This window comes from Equus caballus, chromosome 21, assembly GCF_041296265.1.
Source record: "Equus caballus isolate H_3958 breed thoroughbred chromosome 21, TB-T2T, whole genome shotgun sequence".
NCBI classification, from domain to species: Eukaryota; Metazoa; Chordata; class Mammalia; order Perissodactyla; family Equidae; genus Equus; species Equus caballus.
In genome coordinates this window covers 69897979-69908999 of record NC_091704.1, presented here as the reverse complement: position 1 = coordinate 69908999, position 11021 = coordinate 69897979, and the positions used below count along the sequence as shown (strand labels likewise).

Genomic DNA, 11021 nt, shown 5'->3' with positions numbered 1-11021 from the left:
GCGGACATGGCACTGCTCATCAGACCACGCTGAGGCAGCGTCCCACATGCCACAACTAGAAGAACCCACAAAGAAGAATACACAACTATGTACCGGGGGGGCTTTGGGGAGAAAAAGGAAAAAATAAAAAAATAAAAAAAAAACAAAACAAAAAAAACACCCTCCTAGGTTATATTGAGAAAAAATAAACAGAAAACAACCTTAGTGGTTGGTAGTATCCTATTTCATTGATCCTTGTTCGTTCAGACTTAAGCACCTGCTGGTGTGCCCCAGAGCTGAGTCCTCCCGCCTGGTAGAGCAAGTAAGAGGAGAAGAAAAGACACTGCTGGCTGAGTGAACATCCTAAGGTACACCCATTAACCAGTTTATTTATGGCATCTCACTTATTTGGTAGAACTGGAAAGAAGCAGTTATTTTTTATTTCCATTTTAAAATTGAAGGCATGATTCGAAAGAGATGTAAGTAACCTTCTCAAGTTCACAGAGGTACAAAATGACAAAGAAGACTTTGGGTCTGGTCCCCTCTGGAATCTCCCATTAGAACAGCCGTTGGGGCCGGCCCGGTGGCACAGCAGTTAAGTTCGCATGTTCTGCTTCCACGGCCCAGGATTCGCCAGTTCGGATCCCGGGTGTGGACATGGCACTGTTAGCAAGCCATGCTGTGGCAGGCATCCCACACATAAAGTGGTGGAAGATGGATGCAGATGTTAGCTCAGGGCCAGTCTTCCTCAGCAAAAAGGGGAGGATTGGCAGCAGATGTTAGCTCAAGGCTAATCTTCCCTTCCCCCCCCCCAAAAAAAGAACAGCCCTGGCCTCAGCCCTGCCTATCCTGAACCATGCTCCACGTCACTGTGGCCATGATTGCTGGACACTTCATCACTTCACTCCCCACCTGAGACAGACTTGGGAGCTCCTGACAGCCCTCAGGATGAATTAAAGGGCTGCATTGTTTGGAAGGATTATTTTCTTGGCTCTACCAGGCTGAGGTGAACTCCTCAGCCTGGGACATGTGCCCCATATGAAGGAGAGCCTTCCCCCCCAGCACACCGGGTCTTCCCTCCCAGCCCCAATCCTCACATTGTCTCCACTTCCAAGGTCCTCTGAGCCTCTGCACATGGCTTTCCAACCGGAAAGTCCTTCCTGGTCACGGGCATGGCTGGCCACTCACAGTCCCACCAGACCAGTTTATCAGCCCAGCTCCTGAGAGGCCCCAGATGAAGTGAGTCAGCTGAGCCCAGGAGCTGCCCACAGCAGCGGCACCCCTCCATCCCCACATCTCTACAGGGTACGGTCCTTGTAATCTGTGCTCTGACCTCCTGAGAGCGGGCTCCCGCCTCCTTCCGCATCCCCAGAACCTAACCACGGCTGACTGCTGGTGGGCATCAGCGAGTGCTAATCGTGAATGATGGAAGGGAAACCATGTCCGGAGCTGGGGAAAGCCTGCACGGCCACTTCGACTCTTATACCCCTACTGACGGCAGCACAGAGATTGTCCATGCCCTACCGCGCCTTCCTGATGGAGGGACTGTCCGGGACATAGCAATGGGGAGATCCTCGCTTACCCGTTGAACAAGTGCCAGTGTAGGCCCCTGGTCCCTGCTAGTGATCTGTCATCTTGAGTCAGGAACGAGGAGGGCGAGTGTGTCTGAGTCTGGGAGGGAAAACACAGACACAACGTTGTGGGCAGGGGCTCCACTCCCAAGGCTGGTGTCACCTTGGTAGCAGCCACTGATGCAGGTGGCGCCCTTTGCTTTAGAAACAGGCATTTTATGTCCCAGTTGCTCCTAGAATGTTTCTGTTCACATAGTTTTACGGTTAGATGAGAATTTTTTCGGTGAAGCCTTGTTTGTCAGACTTGAAACTGAACTTGCCTTCGCCTGTTTCGTCTTTCCCTCTTAGGACACCACATCCCAAGAGAGGAGAAGTACCTGTGGAAGAAAATCTAGTGAAAACCTGGACGGCGGCTGCAGAACCTCTGTTATCAGATGCAGAAAGCTGGATTAAGAGCGAATTTCATTTGCCAGTCGTGGCAACAGTGTAACAGCAGAAGCTCTGCCTCTGCCCCGGCACCTGCTTGTACAGTTCAAATTAAAACCTGAAACCCAGCAAATCCCACTTTACAATGGCTTTCAGCGCTGGAGCCTGTGAATTAAAGGGCTGCATTGTTTGGAAGGATTATTTCCTTGCCTCTACCAGCTTCAAAGAAATGAGAATCTTCACTCACTTTTCTATTGATCCTTGTTGATCAGATTAACTTTGTTTTGGATTCCTATTGAAACAAAGACAAACAGATACACTTTAAGCACTTTCATGTATAGCTTTGTTTCAGTTCAGAATTCTTACTGCGCCCTCCTTCCTTGTTATAAAGATTACTAGGCAGTTGGGGAAAATCAGGGAATTATCATAAATTCTATTCACTAAATACCAACACTTTGAGGCAAATTATCTCAATTGTAAAATGCTTCGGCATACCAAGTAATTATATGCAATTAAAACCCCACTGTTCGTTTACTTTCTCTTGTTAATTTATAATAGAATACCTGTGCTCAGGAAAATGCAGAGATTAGCAAGCACTAGAAATCAAAGACATCTCTCAACATTGCACAAATAAAGCCAAACCTTCATCCCACTCACTGGGTACTTTAGATTTCAGATGAAATTATTTAATACTCTCCCGCTCTTTAATGAACTACAAAAGAATCTGAAGAGTATTTCCTTGAAGACAGAATGTTCTAGGGCTCTTTGTAAACATGCTGAGGAGGTTTCTCCCCGCCTGCCCTCCACTCGGGCGCATGACTCAGATACCTGGGGTGGGGATTAGGCAGTTCCACTCAGGGCCACACTGCATGGCTTTCTTTACCTGCTTTCGAGTTGTCCTCTCACAGGCTGCTGCTGAATCTGCATTTATGCCTCCGATCAGAGTCAACCCTGCAGCCGCCCCCAGTGCTGGCAAAGATCCCAGGAGTAGACACTTAAACATTTCCTCGGGCCCGATCCATGGAGACCCTTCTTTTGGCAGGCACTTGTCCTGGAACCTGCAAAACCTCCCACTGGGCTGAGTCCCCGCTCCCACACCCAAAGCTAGAGTTCTGTGTAAGTGACATTAATTTATGGAGATAAGACATTATTTATCTCATGAAGATTAGTTTGCAACCAAACGAACAAAAGAAAGGGAGATTTCTCTTGGAAAATTTGCAGAATGTGGTCCACGCTTGCCAGGATACAACGGACGACCAACAGCCCAGATTTTCCCAGGATGCAGAAGGTTCTGGGGACTCGAGACTTCCAGTGTAAAAAAGGGGACAGTCCCGGACAGATAGGACAAGCTGCTACCCCTCACATCCGTCATGGCCCAGTTGTCCATGTGAGTGTGTTTGACAGGGACCCGAGGGGGCATGTGCCCCTCAAACCATAACTCCTGCACCAATGGCAGTTTCCCCAAAACCCTGGCCCAACATCGTTTGTGCACAGATTGAAGTAGTCCACTCCACCAATCTGACCCTGGGCTTGAGCCCTCCTACAAACGAGGCCACATCTTGGAAAAGAGCCCCCGAATACGCCTGCGTGCGCCACACAGCACTTTATAAATAAATTAATAGGATTTTCCTTGTTAGCCTCTTCATCACCAACTCCGGTGTCAAATTTCGCTGAAGAGGCATTATTAGACAATTCTCCAACTGGCAGAGGAGAGAAACTAATCTGTCCGCTGAGCCCACATTTCTAAGAAATCTATTTCCCTAAATACCCCTTACGGCAGCATTTGGGGTTTCCGATGAGGCAGGAAGAGAGCCCAGTGGATGACTGCTGCCTTGCTCTGCCTTGTGCAATGGGAGGTCAGGATGCACAAGGGCGCTGCCCCCACATTCTGCCCAGTCCCAACAGTCACTCCAGCCCAGGACATCAATTACTATTCTTTATGTGTTGTCTCTGAGCCATACGGCCACCCATCTCTGAGGGGAACCTGCCCTTGCCCCTCTAAGGAACAACCCAGGGAGGTCTCCTTCGGGACAGTGAGAACACTCACGGCAAAGGGCACTGGGCACTGTGGATAAGGGGGAGGCACACAAGAGTGAGCGCTTACCAAGGGCTGAGGACACACACTGCAAACTTAGGGACGGGATTATGAATTCTACTCGACGTTTTTATAATGGTTGATTGCAATATCAAATCATCAGCTCTCCAAAAGCTTAAACGAAGCATTTTCTCATCGCAAGCCAAATCTGATGGTTAATTTTTGAGAGAGACTTCACATTACAGTTTATGAAACTTCTCAAATCTAAGTTGTAATAAAAAAATTAAAACTAAAAGCAAAACAACCTGAACACGAGCCTCTACCTAACCGTTTACCCACTGTCCATCTGCAGAGCGACTTTGCAGTTCAGAGAGAACGTCGCTGTCCTCACCTGTTCAGCTGACACTGTTCTGTGCCCCTCCCACTGTGGCTGGGACTAACCAAATGAGGCAGAAAATTTCAAAAAGAGTAAAGCACTAATAATATTATATCATCATAATAAATAGCAGCTTTTCCCATTGTTATTTTCGCTGTGTCTCAATGTCTAGAGAAAACAGAATCACCAGAAGTGTTTTCAGTGAAACTAAGTGGGAGGACCCTTCAAAAATGGTATGTTCCGTTAAATATTCTCCTGTTAACATGGCCTGTGGCTTAATTTAAAAAAGAGATCTGAGCATTTCTTCAAGTTATCAAGATGCAGGACAAACCTAGTTAAGGCAGATGGGAGCCAGGCCCACTGAGTGACGTCCGCTTCCTTAGATTGCAGACGCGACGTGGTTCTCACCATGAAGAAGCGCAGCTTGTGAGATAGTCCCTGGAGGAAGGGAAGGCTGCAAGGTGAATATTTAGGGCCGCTGACAAGCCAGTTAGAGAAGAGCATTACCAATTGCTGCCCGGTGTCCTGAAAGAGCCAGTGCCATGTCTGTTTACTCCAGGCAGTCCTTCCAAGCCCACCTCCTGGGGTGATTCTAGAACACTGCCCAGTAGAACTTTCTGTAATGGTGACAATGTCCTATAACTACACTGCCCACTACACCAGCCACTAATCTCATGTGGCTGTAGGGCACTTAAAATGTGCCCAGTGAAACTGAGGAACTACATTTAAACTTTTATTTTACTGTATTTACTTTTAGATTTAACGACACCTATGGCAAGTGGATGCCATTTTAGACAGCGCAGTTTCTGAATTTTGAATAAGCAGTTGGAGCAAAAGTAAGAAACGACACTTTGTAGTTAAAGAAATGACAATGAAACCAGTAACTATTTTTTAACCTATCTAGTATATGTTTGCAATATTTCTTTTCCTTTTTTTCCATTAAAATACTCGATGTTCATGAGAATATGAGAACTAGAACTCTCATAAACCAATAGAGCAAGTATATATTGACATAAGTTTGGGGGAATAGAATTGGCAATATTTATCAAAGAGCCTTTTAAAAAAGAGTATATTCATTGTTCCAGGAATTTCATTTCTAGAGATCTATCCTAAAGAACTAACTGAGGTCCCAGACAAAGATTACGGTACAAGATTATCAGTAATGTTGCTATTTAGAATTATTAAAAAAACCCTCAACCAACTCAGTGCCCAAGAATAGAGGAATGGTTAAATGGATTCAGTTTTTCCAAAAGGACTGCATATTTCTAAGAATATTAAATGACAGTGGGTAATGTTTATGATATAATTTTAATTGAAAAAGTCTGGATACAAAATAGTATATAAAATATGATCCTTGGTTTATATATGCTTGCATTTATGTGCAAAAAGATGGAAAGGAAATACATAAAAATATTGCCTATGGTCATAGCTGAGTGGAAGGATGATTTCTCTTTTATAATCTTCTATATTTTCTTAAATGTGCCTAAATTATTCTTACCAAAAGAAAACAATCAATGGCATCAATTCACTTAGTCCACCAGTGTTCAGCAAATGGGCATTTAGAATTTAAATGGAACCCAGGGAGTTGGGGAGACAGCTCTGGGCACTCACTCTCCCAAACCATTAGGGTACCACTGAGGTGCATTCTTAGCTGAATAAATTAATTGGCTATTGGCTTACCAGTGAGCATCCCTTCGGATATTCTGTCCCTTTCTTTGCTGTGTACGGCTCTGGAGTGTGTCCCATGGAAACTCCTTGGTTCCAAGAGAGAAAGGACTAGACCCTGACACTGTGGAACACTCATCTATTTAAAATAATGGTTGCTCCAAAATAATCAAATGCACAAGGCAATGACAGGAGTTGACGGACTTTGAGAAGTAACTACCTTCCCCCTTGCAGCCAGGCACACATTTGGAAGCTCTGGGAAGTGGAGGGAGAAGCTCCCTCCTCGTGGGTCCCTGTCCTTTCAGCCCTGGGGTCTGATTCCTCCTGCAGTTTGCAATGAGCCGTGGCTGGGAGCAATGCTGTGCTTCCCGGAGTGCACAGCCTCATGCCTTCCCCCCGGGGGGGCCGGGCCGTGGCTTGGAAACCGAATTCTATGCAAACCTGTGATGACTAACTTAGTGAATCATGTCAAATTTTACACTTTTTTATTTTATTTTTTATCAGCTGCTGGATAATTGAAGGGGAGAAGATGCCCAATTGACATCCCGCCCCAGGCGTCAGCCTGTCTTGCCACAGCCTTGCCTCCCAAGACAGGTGTCAAGAAGGAGTGTGGCTTCGCACAGAAGTGGTACCCTCCACCCTGTCAAAACTTCCCAGCACCCTCCTGCTGTCAGACTGTGCTCTCTGCTCCGTCAGCCTCTCCTTCCAAGAGAAAGTAAACATCCTCAAATCAGCAACTGATGAAAACGAATGTTTAAGAGAAGCAGAGACCCTCAAATCTCACGTAGAGATCCTTGTTTGGACACACAACATTTGCCAAACCATCACCTGTTATTTTAAGAAAGCCAATAAAGTCTAAATTAGAAGCAAAACAAGGTTTAAATCACAGATGACATTTTTTTCCCTATGTAACTACCTTTGGAGGAAGGTGCCAATTTTCAAAATAAATAAATGAATGATGAATCATCCAGTACATTCTACTGATGGACGAAGTTCTGCTGTCAGTCAGCAATGAACCCTTGGCTGCCCTGAGCCAGGAGGCGTTTCTGCTGACACACCGTCCACACGCGGACGGCAAGCTCAGTGCTGCTAGTCCGTATTTGGAAATGGATTTCACGCCAGAATTCATACAACCGCGTTACTGCAAAGTTCAGCTTGAAAAGCCAAACATCCAAAAAGTCTGTTGTGCCCCCAAATGTAAGATCCTCCCAGAACAGTAATGAGTTTCATTGACATCCTCTATCTTAAGCTGGAAGAAAAAGAATAAAAAATACCACATATGTGGAAAGCAGTGAAGTTGGCCCAAAGAACATTTCCTTGGGATTTTCCTTTTTTTAAAATTCCAATCTCAAAAATACACTTCTTAACACCAAGAGGATAATTCCAAAAGAAACCAAAAGGGCAACAAAAACGGGCTACAGCGAGTGGGCTTTCATGTTCTGACATACTGACTGTGAGCAGAGCGGTCCCAGACGACAGGCAGCCCAGACCGTGAACGCCGGGGTTTGGGGGACTGTGGTGTCTTCCCCTGGTACCAATGCTGATGACACCATGTCCTGCTTTAAGTAAATGTATTGCAGTTTTAAGGATAAGTTGTGGGTAATAATTTATTTTTCAAATATATTTGTGATTGCATTCATTTAAATACTAAGCTCCCAAATCTATTTTAGTTAATTCATTTACATTACACATGCATGTGTACATTTTCTTTTCAAATTGAAACCTCTGTACCAGAGGGGTAGGCACACCCATAATATGGTACCCTCTGTGGATGGAATAAATGGATCAAGGTGGGGAGGGGTAGATAGGAAACTCTCTGTCTTGTTTGGAGAATGGAATCCATTCCCCCGTACTTAAATCAGTGCAGACGCTGCATCAGTCATGCCAGCTCTTTTGCACTTTTCTTTCTCCTCTGTTTCCACACCTTCTCCTTATGCACTTAAAACACAGTGATGGGTGAGGAAAAGAGCTGACTTTAAATGCAAAAACAACGTACGGGGCAGCTGCGGTGCACGAGGAGTTACATAAGATAAGGCAAGACAGCTGTGGGGCACGCTCTCTGCCTGGTGGCATGATGGTAGAGAGGACACTGGCAGACCCCTGAGATGCCCACGGACATCCTCTGCATTCCTTCCTCTTGCTAAAGGCACACTCATGTAGCCAGTCAAGGACGGTGGAGAATCGAGGGGTAACCGAAAGCCCCAGACTCACAGTGACCTCTCACAGCAGAGGTTTCTTTCTCGTTTGTACAACATGCCCATCAAGAGGACACGGGGCCTCCACTCTCCTTCCTCACTGAGGTCCCCAGGTCGGTGGAGGCTTCATCTCAGCATCTGGATCAAGCACCAGCCCTTAAAGCTGCTCTAGGGAGTGATATGTGTTCCTCTGCTCACGGGCCACTGCTCCCGAAGTCCCACAGCCACATCCAGGCTCAAGCGAGTGAGGAAGAGCCACCCACCATCTGCCTGGAAGGACAGGTTGAGAATGTGTGAGCAGACCTACGGACCACCACAGGCAGGAATGTGCGCAGCCTGGGCCAAGGCTGGGAACACCAAGTTGCTCAGGACAACCCATTTCCTTTGCCAAATTGTTCAATGCCCCAACTTAATTTGCACCTGGCATGACCATCGACCTAGTTCTGCCCTTGGGACATACGAACAGCTCTGCTGGGGGCCTCCTGAGAATAGTCATTCTTTCAGATATGAGTAAATCCCTTTTCTTCTGCCTACCTTTCTCCCTATTTTAATGTGTCTGTGTAGGGATGTGACGCTTGGAGCTGTGGCAGCCTTATTGAAGCCATGAGACAACATCAACAAGCTATGCCTATCAGAGCAGGAAAAAAGACAGAGCCTGGGCATTGTGGATACGAGGGAGCTGCTGCCCCAAACTGTGAACTGCACCCCTCCAGCTTCTTATGTGGGACAACAGAGCAACTTTTCTGCTTAAGCCAGGACTAGTCAGAGATTTTATTGCTTAAGCCAGGACTAGTCAGATATTATTTTGTTTACAGTTGAACGAACCCAAACTGATACATTCACACTTCTGCAAATAGCTAGCTGGAAAGTAGACTATCATCAACATTGCAACAGAGATCTTAGTATTTAATGAAGGGTCCCTGAAGGGGAATTAATTCCACTGGAGCAGTTGGAGACACTCTCTTGACCACTAAAGAAGCTGACAAAAGGGTAAGAGTCTGGCATAAGGAGATGGGCTGCAGCCTCCCAGTGCAGGGGCAAGAAGGCCCTTCCATTCACCTTTCGTTTGACAATCGCACTGACTCAGCACCAGTCTCTGTGCCGGGTCCCCGGTGGTGGAGAGGCGGCTGATGGAGGTAGGTTGTCTGTTGCCAATGTGATAGGAGAACGCTCTCACTTCTCCAGCTGGGACACTGGTCCATTGAAAGCACAGAGAGGCCAGGTCTCTGGGCCACACATGTTCAGGGCCCTCCTGACAACAGGGCATGAGCAAAGGCGGAGCTGAGAGGTGGGAGGAGGGTGGTTACCAGCAGGATCACCACCACCAGATCCAGCGCTGCCTTTGGCTTGCAGAAGGTAGCAGAGCACTTCCCCTCCGGACTTAGTTCCTGTATCAAAATCTACCCCGACGTGTGCCCTTTCAATACAGAGTTCTGTCCCCCAGGCTTTGCCTCCTTCTTTGCTCTAGCACAGTCGATAGCACCTGACTCAGGGGGAGGTTGCAAGTAACTCAAGTGCAGAATCCTGGATGAAAGCGGCTCGAGAAACCCAGAGTGTGATTAACTTAGAAAAGTCAGGATAAATCTCTACTTGGCAGCCATCATTGAAGTCGCTTTAAAAGGGCTCCACTTTCCTCTCGTGTCCCTAATGAGGGTAGCTTTAATTAAACGACGTCAGGATCTGGCAGTTTCATCCTCTTAATTTGAGCCATTGTGATTCAGACGGCATGGACGCCAGTTCTCAGAAGGTGTCTTTTTAGTCCGCCAGCCTGAGCACTGCAGTCTAGGATGATATGCAAAGAGGAAAACACGTTGGTTTTTAGTTTGGAAGGAAAAGAGGAAATATGGTTAAACTCTGTGAGATCACGAAAGGTGTGTAAAGAGTCAAGAGAAAACTTCCATCCACATCCTCAGCAGGACTGGAATATTAGGGAAAACGAGAGCAGGTGGTAACTTAGGGGGAAGTGACGGAAGGGGACAGACGGAGGGGAGCTCAGCGTGCCAGTGGGCCTGTCCCACTGTCTTGTCGGGAATGACCGAGGCTATTGTCATCTTCCTAAGGCGTCTCTCAGACTGTGTTCGTGTCGTCATGCAGAAATCCAGCGGCTGCGGGGTGTTCTCCCCACACCACCCCCCAAGATGACCCCAGAGTGTGGTCTCCCTGGGTCACAGCAAACCTTCCTGTCCATGTGGGTCCAGTCACTGTGAGTTTGTCCAACACTCCGTCCACCAGGAGCTAGAAGAACCAGGTCTTCAGCCCTGTCATGGATTGAATGGTGCTCACCAAAAGATACGTCCCGTCCTAACCCCCAGAACCTGAGAAGATGACTTCTTCTGGAAAAAGGGTCTTTTCAGATGTAACTAATTTAAGCATCTGCATATGAAGAGATCATTCTGCATTATCCAGATGGCCCCTAAATCCAATGACAGATGTCCTTATGGGAGACAGAAGAGAGACCCAGACGCAGAAGAGGAGTCCACGTGAAGAGTGAAGACGGAGGCAGAGGCTGGAGTGATGCAGCCACAAGTCCAGGAGCACCTGGAGCCCTTGGAGCCGGAAGAGGCAAGAAGGGTTCTTCCCTAGAGCCCCTGGAGGGAGCGTGGCCCGAGGACACCTTGATGTCAGACTTCTGGCCTCCAGAGCTGCGAGGGAATAAACTTCTGTTCTGTTGAGCCTCCTGGTTTGCGGTGCTGTGTTAGGGCAGACCAGGACATCAACAAGAGCCCCCCACACCCAGGGCCCTGGGAGCCCCAACTGCGCAGAAGCACCTGCTG

The 11021-nt window shown here is 47.2% G+C and overlaps 1 long non-coding RNA gene across 1 annotated transcript; it reads right to left on the bottom strand.

Annotated features, from left to right (window-relative positions):
• Positions 1-336: 336 nt before the first annotated feature.
• LOC138919767 (uncharacterized) lies at positions 337-3915 on the bottom strand. Its single transcript, XR_011430297.1, has 2 exons — positions 2224-3915; positions 337-1927 (listed from the first exon to the last, which is right to left on the bottom strand). It is a non-coding gene; the product is annotated as an uncharacterized lncRNA (long non-coding RNA).
• Positions 3916-11021: the final 7106 nt, after the last annotated feature.